General features: G+C 41.5%; 1 protein-coding gene across 1 annotated transcript in view; it reads left to right on the top strand.

Annotated features, from left to right (window-relative positions):
* The window catches only part of QSOX1 (quiescin sulfhydryl oxidase 1), a 51,770-nt gene that overhangs the window by 400 nt on the left and 34,418 nt on the right, over positions 1-16,952 (top strand). The window lies entirely within an intron of this gene.

The following is a 16,952-nucleotide window of genomic DNA, read 5'->3' as shown; positions in this document are numbered from 1 at the left end:
TGACAATCTTATTATCCCACGCTGCCCATAATGAGCCCTTATAACAATAATTCTTGTGTCCTGATCTCTAGATAATCCAAACATCCTCTGAATCACAAGGAAAATTGAACAGATGTTTTACGTTGCCCGTAGAAATAACAATTGTAACTTAGTTCGGATTGTTAACGATAATTGTTTTTTCTGCGGTACTAAAAGTAACTGGTTTTAAATAACGGAATAAGTTTAGGAGACTTGTCGTATCATTGCCAGATCTTTACGTCGATGGCCATTCAGAAGTCTACGGTAAATCCTAATCTGGCGCCCAGATTATATTGGTTGTTACATTTCGGGAGATGATCTAGTAGTGCGTATCGTTGTATAGTTGTCTTGTTTATGGGACACTTCGTTATTTTGAGACCCTGTTAAAAACCATATTGTATCACGGCGCACACGACTGTCTGAGTGTTAGGGTTTGTTCACACGGCTTATTTTCAGACGTTTTGCGTGTGAACATACCGTAACGTTCATTGACTTGAAGGCATCTCTGTTGTTGCTCACAGCAGGGTTTGAGGGATGTGATAGTCCAGGGTGACCCTAATCTGCAGGGACAGTCAGTCCCTCGTTTTTTTTACTTTTTATTGCAAATTTATTTTTAATTTTTTCTGTCATTCTTCTCTGTGTGGAGTTCATATTGACATTAATGGTCTGTAATTCCTCAATATCAGAACATTCATCCAGAACGATGTATGCACAGAAACGGCAAAAAAATACTCAAATCATGAAAAATATCAACGCTCCGTTTATTTATAAGAGTATGTGCACACACACTAATTACGTCCGTAATTGACGGACGTATTTCGGCCGCAAGTACCGGACCGAACACAGTGCAGGGAGCCGGGCTCCTAGCATCATACTTATGTACGACGCTAGGAGTCCCTGCCTCTCCGTGGAACTGCTGTCCCGTACTGAAAACATGATTACAGTACGGGACAGTTGTCCTGCAGCGAGGCAGGGACTCCTAGCGTCGTACATAAGTATGATGCTAGGAGCCCGGCTCCCTGCAGTGTGTTCGGTCCACTACTTGCGGCCGAAATACGTCCGTCAATTACGGACGTAATTAGTGTGTGTGCACATACCCTAAGAGTTCAGTCACACGTAGCGTATGTTCACATCGAAAAAATAAGATATGGAAAACTTTCCAATGTAATCCTACGGGAAACATATTCCGCCCCTCCAATTTCTTAATTGCTTGCGTTACAGATTTTTTTTTTTAAAAGGCAAAAATGGGGTATATAGCCAATAAGTCTAATAGCAGGCACAAGCAAATAGATCAGGATGTAGAACTCGGTGTATGAGAGTGTTGACTCTATACTCCTATTTATTTGTAAACACCTGTTCTGTCTGTACCAAATATTGATCGAATTTTTATCCACTACTGGGTTCACACAGAGTTTTTTGACGCGGAAACCGCGCCGCAAAACTCGCCAAAAAACGGCCGAAAATTCCTCCCATTGATTTCAATGGGAGGCAGAGAAAGCGTATTTCGTGGCGTTTTATGCCTGCGGCGCTCAATGGCCGCTGGTGAAAAATGCAGTGAAAATCGGCATGCAGGCAGAGGAAAATCTGCCTCAAACTTCCAAACGGAATTTTGAGGCAGATTTTCCGCCTGCAAAAAGCTCCGTGTGAACCCAGCCTAAAAAGGCTTCGTTCACATCTACATCAGGACTCAGAACGGAACCCTGAACTGAAACAAACCGAAACCGTAGGCTTCCGCTTGCATCACTATTGATTTCAATGGTGACGGATCCGGTGCAAAAGGTTTCCGTTTGTCTCCATTGGGCAAGGGTTCCGTCGTTTTGACGGAACGAATAGCGCAGTCGACTACGGTATTCCGTCAAAACGACGGAACCCTTGCAATCTGGAGACAAATGAAAGCCATTTGCACCGGATCCGTCACCATTGAAATCAATGATGATGCAAACGGAAACCTATGGTATCCGTTTGTCAGGGTCCCGTTCTGAACTGGACCATTGAGCGATAGAAGAAGGTGGCCGGATCTGATGACTGTTTTCTTTTTCATCATGTGGATGGTCTGGTGCGTGTGCATTGCTTACCTGGGGAAGAGATGGCACCAGGAAGCACTATGTAAAAAGGCAAGTCGGTGGAGGCAGTGTGGTGACCTGGGCAATGTTCTGCTGGGAAACCTTGGGTCCTGGTATTCATGTGGAGTGGATGTTGCTTTGACACCTACCTAAACAATTCTGTAAACCAAGTACACCCTCTCATGGCAGCGGTATTCCCTACTGGCAGTGGCCTCTTTCTGCAGGATAATGCCCCCTGCCACACTGCAAATGCCGTTCAGAAAAGGTTTAAGGAACATAAACATGAAGAGTTCAAGGTGCTGTGCTGGAAAAACAAGTCTTATCCATGGAGGCCCCACCTCGCAACTTACGGAACTTAAAGGATGGGCTGCTAACATTGTTGCCAGATACCGCAGGACACCTTCAGGGATTTTGTGGAGTCAGCCTCGATGGGTCAGAGCTGTTTTGGTGGCATGAGGGGGACCTACACAATATCAGGCTGGTGGATTTTATGTTCTGGCTGATCAGTGTATATGGAACGGAGCGCACCCCAAAATGCAAAAAATTAACCAGCTTTATTTAGACATAAGCACAACAAATGTTGTGGATAACAAGGTTGTCTACTTTTACTTCATTGGTTGACATTGACAACTGCGTGGAACCCTATCAAATGTTCATTTACATAATCGGACTCCCCTTTGAGTCATAAACCGAGGGACGGAATACGTTTGTTAGGGTATTATCCTAAAGGGGCTATGTTATTCAATCTAATGAGCTATCCCTAAGCAGTCCCAATATTAAACATATGCATTATCTACACCATATATGTCCAGACACATCAGCGGAAATGTTTCAAAACGGCTGCAAAGGAAACGTTGAGTAGTTGCCCATGGCAACCACATTACACCTCTCATTCTTCATAGGTCCTTTGCAAAATAAAATGAGTGACCTGATTGGTTGCTATGGGTGATTACTCCAATGTTACTTTGTACCAATTTTCATTCATCTCTTGTGTTATATTGTGCATATGTTACTATTTCTTATAAACCATTGTGTAGGCATTGACCGTCTCACATTTTGGTCATTTGGATGTTACAACCTCCTGGAAACTTCTCTCTTTGCACAAGGACTGTGTTTCAGGTCTTGGTTACTGTTGATCTTCATGTTGTGTTACTTTGTACATAGCGCAAGCTACTCGCATGTCTACTGAGACTGAAAAGAAGATCTGGAACTCAAAAACTATAATTACCTGTTCACACGTTGCTGCGGAAACCGCTGTGAAAAACGCAGCAAAAAACGGACAAAACTGACTCCCCTTGATTTCAATGGGAGGTGGAGGCATTTTTTTTTCCCCGCGGGGAAAAAAAAGAGACCTGCCCTATCTTGAGCTGTTTTCTGCCTTAAAACCCCCATTGAAATCAATGGGAGACGGAAATAAACAAGTTTTTTGACACTTTATTTCGGCAAAAAACGCTTGTGGTTCTTCTCTTTGTAGAAGACATAGGTTAAAAAAACGCCTTAAAAACCACGGTAATAAAAGCGTGTGGTGCAAAACCACTTCAATAAAACCGGAGACTATTTTTCCAGGCAGAATTTTCTGCCTGCAAAAAAACTGTGTGAACATACTCATTACAAATACATTTTTTCATTGACTTCCTATAGTGCAGTCCTATTGTAAGAGATTACTTAACCAGGAATTTAAAGGGGTTGTATAGGGTTAGAAAAACATAGCTGCTTTCTATCAGGTACAGCGCCACTCTAGTCCATTATCTGTGTCTGGTATTACAGCTCAGCCTCATTGGAGTAAATGGGACAAGAGTGACACTGTTTTTAGAAGAAACCAGCAGTGTTTTTCGAACCTCGTAAAACCCATTTAAGTAATATCTGTATATGGCTGAATGTATACTCCTGGCTAATCGGAGTGCAGCGTTCATACAGAGCTATTCAACCATTGCTGAAATGGTCCCGGAGCAATGATAGCACTAGGACCAGCTTTGAATTAGGACAATTGTAATAAAAATATTCTACATTTTACAAATAAGCCTGAATTTTCCTTTAGATTCGCAGTAAACCAGGTGTATCCCCTGAGCTGTTGCAGATCCTACAATGCGGATAGTTCCCTATCTAGGGTGCTCCGTGTATAATGGCCCAGAGTCCTAAAAAAAGCAAAAGGGCCAGGGCACCATGTAGTATTTCAGATTGGTTAATGTTACTCTTCCTCCACACTTAGGCTGGGTTCACACAGAGTTTTTTGCAGGAGGAAAATCTGTCTCAAAATTCAGAGGCAGATATTGCTCTGCCTGCACGCTGCTTTTCGCTGCGTTTTTCCCCCGCGGCCATTGAGCGCCTTGGACATAAAACGCCGTGAAAAACACGCTTTCTCTGCCTCCCATTGATGTCAATGGTAGGTCAGAGGCGTAAACGCCCGAAGATAGGGCATGTCCCTTCTTTTTCCGGCGAGCCGGTTTTTTCGCTCGCGGAAAAAAACGCCTCCGCCTCCCATTGAAATCAATGGGAGGCATTTTAGGCCGTTTTTTGGCGTGTTTTGCGGCGCAGTTTCTGCGTAAAAAAAATCGTCAAAAAACTCTGTGTGCACTGGCCCTTAGGTGGAAGCATTTGAGTCCATGAGGAAAACAAGTAAAAAAAATAAGGCTAGGTTCCCACGTAGCGCAAACATTTCAGAATGTCGGCAACGTAATTCTGTACGGAAATTCCGCAGCATTTGCAGTAGCGTGAATGAAATTTAGCAAACACTGTGTGGGGAAAATACAGAAAAGACATGCGGAAAGTGTTCTGCGATGCGACTTTCTATTCAGTGTGGAGATGTGGCGTGTTTGGCCCATAGTCGTACATGAGGAGCATAAATCCCGCAATTGAATTGTTTTGTTGCGGTTTGGACAGTGGAAACGCAGTAAAAACCACTAGATCGGCAGGTGCACGTATACTTTGCTATATTTAATGTTTAACCCTAAATACACAGGTAAAACTGCTGCGGAAAAAACACGTTCCCGCAGCAATATGCACTGCAAAAACGCACGGTTTGCTGCGGATTTCTGCGACCAGATGATTCTGCACTTTTTTTGAGATTCGGCTGCAGATTTTCTGTTGCAGAAATTCCGCTGCCTATCCTGAGTGTGGGAACATAGCCTAGATGCTTCAAATGGATTATTTGCTGCCGCAATTCTTATATTAACACTTGTTTGATGGAATAGCTCTGTAGTTTTGATGGTTGAGCATCGGAGAGCAGCTGTTATAAATATGCAGTATCCCCTGCAGGTCTGTGATACGGAATGTGCTGAAACGTTTCCATATCCAGGGGTTTTTGCAGGACCGCATGCAGCGTTATCTCTTCCCTAGGAGGTTCGTTTGCTATGTCGCTGACTTGCAAGTCTAAGCTGAAAACAACCAAGCCCCACAATATGAATTTTAATGGATTTTTTGTTGTATTTTATTTTTTTTTTTTGCTTTTTCCTTATATAACTTTAGATGGGGTTTTCCCAATTTTAACATTGATGATATATTTGGCTATGGCATCAAGGTTAAATCTTGGTAAACTTCTTTGATATTAGACTCACCCCCTTGAGCTGCGGCAGCAATTCAAATATCAACCTGCAAGGCTCCAGGAGATTTCAAAAATCCCCACCATTAGGGCTCATGCACATGTATGGAGACCTAATACGGCTTCCATAGAGGAGCATGAGCCTTCTACTGGACCTCCCTATGTCTCAAATTATATACACGGCATAAGGAGACTTTTTCTGTCAGATTCCAGAGAGTTCAACAGGAAAAAAAGATTGTGATATTCTCCATCGCATTCCATATGGACAGAGCTATTCTCCCATCACGGAGCCTGTACGGCTTCATTCCTCGGAGCCATACAAGGTCTGTGCATTGCAGTACAGGCTCTGTGCACTGGGCTCTGCTGTGTGCATGAGCCCTTGCCGGGTGAATCCATTAGTAGACCTAGTCCTGGAGTTATCCCACAAAGAATCCCCACCTATCACTAGAGCCGGGGTCCCAAATGGTCGTGCAGTGAGGAGTTTGAATGGAACGTTGGTCACGCTTTCACCCTACTGCTCTATTCAATGTCTATGAGGCTGACGGAAACAGATGAGTACAAAATACTGCTGTTTCCGTCGGTCCCATAGACATTGAATAGGGTGCAACGGTCCCATAGACATTGCAGTGTGCAAGCTTGACCACCGCTCCATTCAAATTCCTTCTCACTGCGGTTGTACAGTGAGCGGGAACCGGGGCATGGGTCCACATATTAGTGATTGGTGGGGTTCCCAGCAGTGGGGCCCAAAGCAATCAGTCATTTATCACCCATCCACAGGATTATCCTTCAGGGGATAACCCCTATAAGTGACTTTTCTCATATATGTTCCTATTAGAGGAGATAAGTGGCTTTGTATGGCAGTGCTCTGGCAGGTTTGTTTGTATGGGCACTATTGTAGCATTAACTACTCTGTGGGCACTACTTTGAGGTTAGAAGTATTTTATGGACACTGCTGTGTGGCTCGCACAATATTATTGATATTATAATATCTGTGGGGTCAGCAAATACGCAAATCTATAATAGTTCTGACATCAGACGGTGCTGATAATACAACTATTATTTACTTGCACGTCATTGGAAAAAGTACTCCTACTTGTATTGTATAATTGGATGAGTTCTCTATGAAAGAAAGCTCTGTGGTTTATGTAAAAACATTGTAAAAATTGTAAAGTAATATTTTTTACATCTTTTAATTTTTCTATGTTCGGTACTAGAGCTCCTCACAATGCACCATACAGATCATATCTGTCTCAAGACACGGGGCAGTCTTTTAGAATACAAAATTGTTTGTGCAAAGTTTCTGGTAGTTTGGGCAGCTGTAGGATGTCTCCATGAATATTTTACTTGTAGTGTGAAGAATGCCTCCTTTGTTTCACACGCTCTTATGTAGTTCGCTTCCCTAGAACCCATCAATGCGAATATAGCTGTGATGTACAGGATGATGGATTTAAAGCATATGGCAGTAAAAAAAAATCAAGACGCAATTCCCGCTGAATTTAGGGTAAAGCTTGTCAGGATTTAAACATTGTTTGTCTCCATCCATTGCAATTGCCTTAACCATATTTTATTACAAATACTATTAGGTGTAGCATAATGTTATGTAAAAGTGGAGGTAAGGAGAGGCAGTGGCTGGTACTACTCCACTCACAGCTTCCGTGCCAAAACTAAAGATACTCGCAGAGGTAAACGACACCGGTGGCGCTCCGCAATGGCAATGTCAAAACTGGTATATGTATAGAGGGAAAAAAGCGGCACTCACACAAGTCTTGTTAAAAAAAAGTATTCTTTATTGCGATCCCTGAGGGTCCGCGGCTGGAGAATATAGGACCACACACAAGGTGAAACGGCCATTGCTTTGTGCACAGTCCTACATTCTCCCGCTGTGATACCCTCAGGGATCACAATAAAAAAAACTTTTTTTTTTAAACAACTTTCAGAGTGAGTGCCGCCTTTTTTCCTCTATTCATATACCATAATGTTACATTTGCAATTAATTTACTTTATTCATCTTGCAGAGATGCATCTCTATAAAACCATGCAGCTCTGGATGTAAATAGAGTATAAGAAATGCTATAGCTCAGAACCGGTAATATAGAAATACACAACTAACTACTTGCACAGGTAATGCATCCATTAACAAAACCGTATATCTTACTCTACACAAGACGTTGTCTTATTTTTACAGTCTCCTCAGACGACCTGATTCGGGGCTCATAATCTATGGGAAAACTGTAAGATCAATGAGGATTCCTTGCAATGCTCTCCTATAGGGGAGATTAAAGGGTATGTCATCAATGTTTGATAGATACGGGTCCCTGCTGTGGGACCGGCACCTATCTTCGGAACGGTGAGGTGGCTGTGCACGTAGGCTATGGGAGTTACAGGGAGTGTTCTACTGCAGGTTCTTCTCCATTCATCTTTGGCCTGATTGTGGCTGGCGGCGCCCCACTAGGCAGGACAGGGGTTGGGTGACACCCATTCTGGAGATAGGTGAGGGTCCCAGAGTTAAGGTCCTTTTACACCTGTCGATAAGCTCGTTTGCTCCGGTCACACAGAGCTGTGGATGGGGACGAACGGTCTACTCCGATCGCTCGTCCCCATACATTACACAGGGAGATGTGCTGCCGACAACAATAAAATTTCACTTTTTTTAAAACAATACGACCAGCAGATGATCGAGTATCTGCTCGTTCATCTGCTGATCGCTGCCCTGTTTACCTAGGGCAATTATTGTCAACGAGCGTTATATGAACGCTCATCTGCCTGATAATCTTCCAGTGTAAAACTTCCTTTAGGACCCGCATCTATCACACATTTATGGCATATCCTGTGGTTATGCCATAAATGTCTAATATGGGAATAAACCCTTTAAGTAGGACACCACCATTCTAATGTCCCTACAAAGAAAATTAAGTATGATGGAGAGCCCATTGCAGCGCCACAGGAGAAATCTAGTAACTATTGAAATTAATAAGCATACATGCCACGAGGTCACAAAACGCTCACCCTTTGCCTAGTGCCAAGGATTCACTTGTGAAAATATAATATGTTATATGCTAATATAATCTGCCTAATAGGCATTACTCCTGTAATATTCAGGTGCTTTCCATATGGATTATAGTGTAAGAAACTGGATTATATTCCATAACACATGACCATTCCACTCCGATGAGTCGTAAAGAAGAGACGTCTGCTTCCCGTAAACACGCAGGAGATCCCTCCGGTGTTCACATAGTAAAGCTTTTGTTTTACAGGACCTTGCAGGTGGGTGGCTAATTTAGGCAGTAAAGTTATGACCACTTGTATAGTGATCATGTTTGAGGCAGGTGGGTAGATATTCACAAAAGCTTGGCATGTCGCTCTGTTTGCCTCTGATTTCATACGGAGGTTTTTTTTATTTTTTTGTCCAATTCCATATGACTCCGACAAAATAATCATTGCTGCTAGGGGTGAATAATTCTGTAATATTAAACCACACTTCTTAGGATTATAAATCTCTGCATCATGACGGCTGATATGAACCTTGCACATGCTCACTGATGTCTTCTTTATTGTTATAGTTCGTTATATTTTCATTGGTTTCTTAGGGAGTGCATACTGTGGATGTCACTACCCTTGATCCCATGTTCCCTATTTGCAGGGAAACTATTAGCTCCCAAAGGGTTAAGAAGACTAAAGGTTTGTTCACATAGCTTATTTTCAGCCATTTTTCGGGCCGTAAACACCCCGTAAAACGGCTGAAAAAAAAATGGAAGTTGAACGCCTCCAAACATCTGCCCATTGATTTCAATAGGAAAAACTGTGTTTTGCCCCAACGGGGCCTTTTTTTACGCGGCCGTTTGAAAAAACGTTGCATAAAAAAACGCCCCGTAAAAAAGTGCATGTCACTTCTTGAGACATTTTTGGAGCCATTTTTCTTTGTGTCAATAGAAAAACAGCTCCAAACACGGCCGCAAAAAAACGCATAAAAAAAACGTTGCTTTAAAAACGTCTGAAAAGGCGGTTTTCCCTTGAAAACAGCTCCATATTTTACAGTTGTTTTTACTTTAGCGTGTGAACATAGCCTTATTCTACTCAGAGCACACACCCCCCCCCCCCCCCAGCAGTAAAGATTAGCAGTAGCACCAAGGGGGACACAGTAAAGAAAAAAAAAAAAAAAAAGATGAGAAAGGTATATTTATATGCTAGAAACAATGCAAATGACTTTAGAACAGCCATTAGCAGCCTTTCTGGGCTTTTGGTATGAAAATCATTCATGGGATTAGAATGACCGCTAGAATATTTTTTTTGCTGCATTAGAAGAAGGTGGGCAGGGAGATTTGGGGCAAAATGGAGACTGTGTCTACTGGCTGGATGTTTAACTCTGGCCATATACATTGAATAGCTATCAGGTGTCTCCCCCATAAACATGCAAAATCACCTTGGCTGCACAGGTGTGTTTCAATGGGGATAAGTAGACAATCCGCTGCCTGACACCTTTCTTTATATAGTCCTGGAAAAGCCCTTTAATGAGTTGACGACAATCTGTAATATCTAATGGGTTAATGTAACTACTGACTCTTGAAACCAGGGTCGTTGGGCATGGATTTAACATTGTACCACCTACCTGATTGACTCAGTAGGTACCCAGTGACAACATGTAGCTGCGCAAACACTGTGATTTGAGACCTATATGGTCGACTTGGGCTCTTTGCATATCACGTTTTGGCCCTATGTTTAGCATGTACATCTGTAAAGCTCCCGACGTACACGCTAAACATGTCCATAGAGCTCCATTAGCCCGACGAAGGCCAAAAGAGTCCTTTTGGCCTCCGTCGGGCTTGTATATGTCGGTATGCTTTTTTTTTGGAGGATGTAGATGTTTTTTTTAACATGGGAGCCTATGGGTGAGGTATGCCACTGTATGGCATACCTCACAGGTGTATGTTTAACATATACATCATGGGCTTTTTAATAGCCTTTCATGATGTTTACATTAAACGGATACCATTATAGTATATAGGCGACCTATGCTTTAAACGGATGCCTAATAGTGGCATCCGTCGCCCCTAGACTACAATAGCATTAGTTTAAACCAAACGTCATTAAGAGTGTCATAGGAGTTCATGACGTATAGGTTTAACGTACATCATTAAACTCCACATTAAAGTGCAACTGTTGGACATCTGTTACAGCCTACATTTATTGTATACGTCAGGAGCTTTTCCCAGGGTATACTTTAAACGTAGGACAAAAATCGTGATGTGCACAGAGCCTTATGTCCCTAAAAAGGTTAATACTACTGAGATCTTTGTTGTAGGCAGCACTGTGCCTGTATTTAGGGAAACTACTTTGTGTCCTATATTCAGTGACCACTATGATTGATGCGTCAGTCACACTCGGACTGGGAATTATGTTGTAACATAGTAAACCATATATACTTAAAATTTTTTACGTTTGGACAATTTCTGAAATTCAAGAAAATGGGCTTATTTCGGAGAACCAATAACTGGGATAGTCAAAGTTAATTCTTGTTGAACAAGGTGACACGTAACTGTTAGGGTATGTTCACACGGCCTATTTACGGACGTAAATCGGGCGTTTTTGCCCCGAATTACGCCCGAAAATAGCGCCTCAATAGCGCTGACAAACATCTGCCCATTGAAAGCAATGGGCAGACGTTTGTCTGTTCACACGAGGCGTATATTTACGCGCCGCTGTCAAATGACGGCGCGTAAATAGACGCCCGCGTAGAAGAAGTGACCTGTCACTTCTTTGGCCGTAATTGGAGCCGCTATTCATTGACTCCAATGAATAGCAGCGCTAATTACGGCCGTAATTGACGCGGCGTTCAAGCGCCTGCACATGCCGGTACGGCTGAAATTACGGGGATGTTTTCAGGCTGAAACATCCCCGTAATTTCAGCCGTTACGGACCCCCGCCGTGTGAACATACCCTTATGTCTTGAGGAATGCCTTCTAGTCTAGAACATACGGACAGATGACTTTCTTAGAAAGGAAAAGTATTTCCTGTGTCGTCTGTGATGGATTAGACTGCAAACGTGGAATGGAACAAGTTGGTCACAAACTGTATTTTATGTCTGATGTTTTTTTTTTGTAGGAAACATATGCACAATCCTAGATACCCAATAATTACCAGATTAGCAAAATATAACTTTACCATAGATGCAGCAATGTACATGTTCAGCCAAATATATACCCCGAGAAAGGGAGTGTCAAATCTGCTGCAGCTGAAATTTGCTCTGAATGATTTTAATTTGTCATATTTCAATAGAGGAAAGTAGCAATGCTCTGCACTTTTGCAATTTAAATAAAAAATAATAATTTGGTTAGAAATTATATTTTATTTATTATATTGTTTTCCCCTAGGAAATAAGCCTAATTAAGTACATAGATCACTATGAAGCTGGGTTCACATTGTGCATTTTTGTTGCACTTTCAAACTGCCAAAGAGACGCATGTGTTTTCTTTAAATGTTTCAACTGTAATCTGATTTTGAATTTAATGGTTATAGTCTTAGTTCACACACAGTTTTTTGACAAGATTTTGATGCGGAAACCGCGTCGGAAAATACGCCAACAGACGAAAATGCCTCCCATTGATTTCAATGGGAGGCGGAGGCGTTTTTTCCCACGAGCTGAAAAACTGTCTCGCGGGAAAAAGAAGGGACATGCCCTATCTTCGGGCGTTTACACCTCTGACCTCCCATTGACATCAATGGGAGGCAGAGAAAGCATATTTTGTGGCCTTTTTTTGCCCACGGCACTCAATGGCCGCGGGTGAAAAACGCAGGGAAAATCGGCGTGCAGGGAGAGTAAAATATGACTCAAAATTCCAAACTGAATTTTGAGGCAGATTTTCCTCCTGCAAAAAACTCTGTACAGTTGACACACATTTTGCATGATATATTTTTTTTTGGCAGTGTTTCAAAACGCAACAAAAACGCACAATGAGAACCCAGCCTAAATGTATTCAACATCTATAGATTGCTGGACACCCCCCTCCCTCCGTTATCTCATTAATTTGATTGGCTGTAACACCAGTAAGGGCTTCCTTCGTTTTGGGCACGAGTCCATTTGAAAACCTTTTTCGTTAAAGGGTAACTAAACTTTCAAAAAACCTTCTGACATGTCAGAAATTTTGATTGGTGGGGGTCTGAGCACCAAAAACGAAGCGGCAGAAGCGCTCGGGGGAGCGCTGAGCCGATTAGTTTCTGATTGACTTTTCTTGGAAAGCTGAGCAATTGGTGTCCGGGCTCAATAGAAAGTCTATGGGCCCATACACCCAAGCGCTTCTGCCGCTTCGTTTTAGCGATCAGTGGGGGTCTCAGTGCTCGGACCTCCACCGATCACAACTTCTGACATGTCGCTATGATATGTCAGAAGTTTTTTGAAAGTTTAGTTACCCTTTAATAGTTTTTATGTAATAAAGTGGCTTTTAAATAATGTAGTTATGAAAAAAACATGTTCTGTGCTAACAAATGGCAGATAAACATATATAAACTTGGGCTAAACCCCTCGTACCAAGTCCTATTTTCAGTGTCCGTAAATTGTAACTATAACCCTGTGATCATAGACCTATGATGAAATGAGAGCGGGTTCAGAGAACTTCTTGTGGCAAAGCAAATGTTTGCACATGTATGTACGTGATCCCTGCATGTTTACAGTGGGTGGACTCACCTGCTGAGAATGAAGAATACAGGGAGGGTGCCACCTGTTTTATTAATAGATACAGAGCACTTCAGATAATTAAACTATATAAAGATCAGCCAGTCAGTGAGGCTGGGGGTAGACCTAGACTTTTGTTTTGTAGTGAGCGAAAATCACCGTCCAGAGGAATACATTAAGTATTGAAAATCTCTTCAAAATCGCTCCAGACAAGTGTGCAGCTCTGAAATCCCAGCATGTAGCGATTAAAAAAAAATCACTACCACATCTCTTGACTGGAGCAACTTCGAAGACATTTTCAAACTAGGCAATGCATTCATATGGACAGCGATTTATCACTCACTGCAAAAAAGTGTCTGACTAGCCCCAGCCGTGGGCTGGGTTTACACTGTGCGTTTTTGTTGCATTTTAGCATGCGTTTTTCTGTTTTGGTTGATGGACTCCCATTGAGAGACCTAGGAGTTTATCTACCAAAACCAAAAAACACATTATAAAAACGCAACAAAAACGTACAGTGTGTAGAACCACATAGAAAAAAATGCATCCAAAAAAATTTCATGCATTTTTACCACGATTCGGTGCGTTATTCAATGCGGTTGCGTTTTTTTACCATCTCAAGAAAACACACCAAATCACGGTAAAAACGCATATGGTTTGCAAAAGCATTTTTTCGATGCGGTTCGAACCACACATCAACCGCAACGTGTAAAGACTCTAAGGGCTCATGCACACAACAATTATTTTCTTCAGTGTCCTATCCTCCTTTGTTTTTTGTTTTTTCGCAGATATCATACTGAGCTATTCACTTCTATGAGGCCATGCACACATCCGTTTTTCTTGCAGATCCATGTGTCCAAATTATAGAACTGTCCCATTCTTGTTCGTGTTTCTGTCTCACCCATTCTAGTGTATGTGGACAGCACACGGAAGCCACTATGATCTGTGTTTTGCGGTCCGTAAAAGGGAAATGCTCATGTGAGCGTTGCCTTAGGCCAGGGCTGCACATTGAACTTTTGTAATACTACTGACTTATTTAACTATTGAGCTACAGCTGGAATCCAAATAAATACATTGAGTTGCATGAAATCTTGTGGACTGCAGCTGTCATTCAAGAGTTATAATCAATTAGAAATACTACAAAAAGTCTAGGTGTAGCCCTGGCCTTACCTGTCCACATCAGCGTTGTGGGGTTCCATCGGGGGAACCCCTCAACGGAAAGGCAAACAGAAACCATAGCTACCGTTTGCATCACCATTGATCTCAATGATAACGGATACTTTACTAATGGTTTCCATTTGTCACCGTTGTGAAAAGGTTTTGTTGTTTTGACGGAATCAATAGTGCAGTTGACAAAGTATCAATGGTGTTGCAAACGGAAGCTATGGTTTCCGTTGACTTTCTGTTGAGGGGTTCACCCGACAGAAAGCTCTGACGGAACCCATCAACGGAAGCACAATGCTGATGTGAACAGGCCCTTACTTATGAGCTGTTCGCTCATTCTGGATGAATGCAAAGTTGTGCAAATATATCTGTCCCTTCCATTTAAATGTAGACCTAATAAAAAATAGGTCAATCACTGGGATTGCTGCAAATTTATAATTAGTTTTTATTAAAAATTATTTTTACTTTTTCAGATACAGCTGCTCTGTATTCTGCGTACACAGCTGCTGTATCATTTGCTAAGACCTGAATCCGTCAGTCCCGCAGTTCTGACGGGTTCAGTGTCAGCGGGTTCATGACACACAGGATCCACCTGTAATCTATCACATCTTGACCCGCTGACACTGAACTTGTCAGTCCCGTAGACCTGACGGGTACAGGATTCAGTGGACGATACAGCTGCTCTGTATACAGGATACAGAGCAACTGTATCTCCAAAAGTAAAAATATTTAATAAAAACGAATTATAAAGTTGCATCAATCACATTAAATGACCTTTTTATTTTAAAAAAAAAAGAGGACACATTGCAAATCTTTATCATAGCCTGCGTGTATTCAGGCAAGACAGATTTTACAAACTTGTTTTTACAATATATAGGAATCAATTACATGATCAAGTAAATAAAACAACACTAATAATAAATACATTTTATCAAATAAATGCCTCAAGATACCAAATAATAGATATACTTTGTAACATAACCTGTTCAATCTGTTTGTGCAGTTAAAACAAACATACGTAAGCCAGGATCGAAGCTAAAGAAAGTAAAACTTGTCCCACAAAAAAGCCATATATAGCTGTGTCAACTGAAAAGCTATGGCTGACTAAAATGCGAAGAGGCAGAATCGGGAGTCTTTAAGGGGTTAAAATTAGCTGGTTCTGTTTTATATTGCAGTCCACATGCTAAGCATGTACCCAGTTACATGCATAAATAAATTCATAAGGGTTTATTCACACAATGCTGTGAAATAGTGGTTTATTGCCAAGATTACTACGAAATTGAAAATATACCCGAACAGTTTATTTGTGAATTCTACACACACCTTTACCTTTACCTCTGCTACGAAAAGTATATGTGCCCACGTAGTGTTTTCAGAAGTTTTTCGGGCCGTAAACGTCCCGAAAAACTACTGAAAAATCGGAAGCAGAAGGCGTACAAACATCTGCCCATTGTTTTCAATGGGAAATACAGCGTTCTGTTCAGACGGGGTGTTTTTGACGTGACCGTCTTTCAAAATATCCGCGTAAAAAAACACCCGCGAAAAAGAAGTGCGTGTCACTTGAGTCGTTTTTGGAGCTGTTTTCCATTGACTCTATAGAAAAACAACTCCAAAAACGGCCATGAAAAACGCGAGTTGCTGAAAATCAGGAGCTGTTTTCCCTTGAAAACAGCTCCGTATTTTCAGACGTTTTTAATTTTGTGTGTGCACATACCCTAACCGTTGCAGCCCATACAGATACATTGTGTGGCATGTTCATGCAGTTTTCATTACATTTTCGTGCAACTCTAGTGCAAAAAATAAGATAGACTTGGGCTAAAAAAAAATTGAAAGGGAACGTATATTTTGTTTCCCAATTAAAACTAGATAGTGAACTATAATATTTTTTTTTCTAATCCATTTTATATATAGATTTGTTTTTAATTCTATTTTCTGTACATGATTATGGGGGATACCATCATTTCTGAGCTGCTGTTTACAACATTTAGAGATATGCTTTACAGCAGCCCTATGGACCATAGGACCCTTTGAACAGGACGTGACCTATTGCCTAGAAAACCCTCAGACGTCCTGTCTTGTGACCTATGCAGAGGTCATTATACAGAGAGGGGGGAGGAGGGGAGATGTGTCCATCATCTATTGTAAATGGTGGATGCTGTGTTATCTATATAGAGGTGTTTCCTGTCATTTTAATCCTGCTTGTGATGATAATGAGATGACTTCTGAGAAGTGATCTCTACAGAACAGGAAGTGTCAGTCTATTGTGAGGGTGAAAACTTCAAGATTTTAGGATTTCTTTTTTATATATAAGTGATAGTATAGAAAAGTAAAAAACAAAACACAAATTCTTAGAAAATATCTTCAACATAAAAACAATTTAAACCATTGCTCATTTTCTGATGACCCATTCCTTTTAAATCATGAAGCATGCGAGTAGCCAGTCAATGTCTATTCAAGCTGCAGCATGTAACGTGGTACCACAATTCAAGCTGGATCTGTTCTGCTG

The sequence above is a fragment of the Rhinoderma darwinii genome, chromosome 7, assembly GCF_050947455.1.
Source record: "Rhinoderma darwinii isolate aRhiDar2 chromosome 7, aRhiDar2.hap1, whole genome shotgun sequence".
Taxonomy (NCBI): Eukaryota; Metazoa; Chordata; class Amphibia; order Anura; family Rhinodermatidae; genus Rhinoderma; species Rhinoderma darwinii.
Note: the sequence above shows the minus strand (reverse complement) of the source record. Positions and strands in the feature narration are given on the sequence as shown.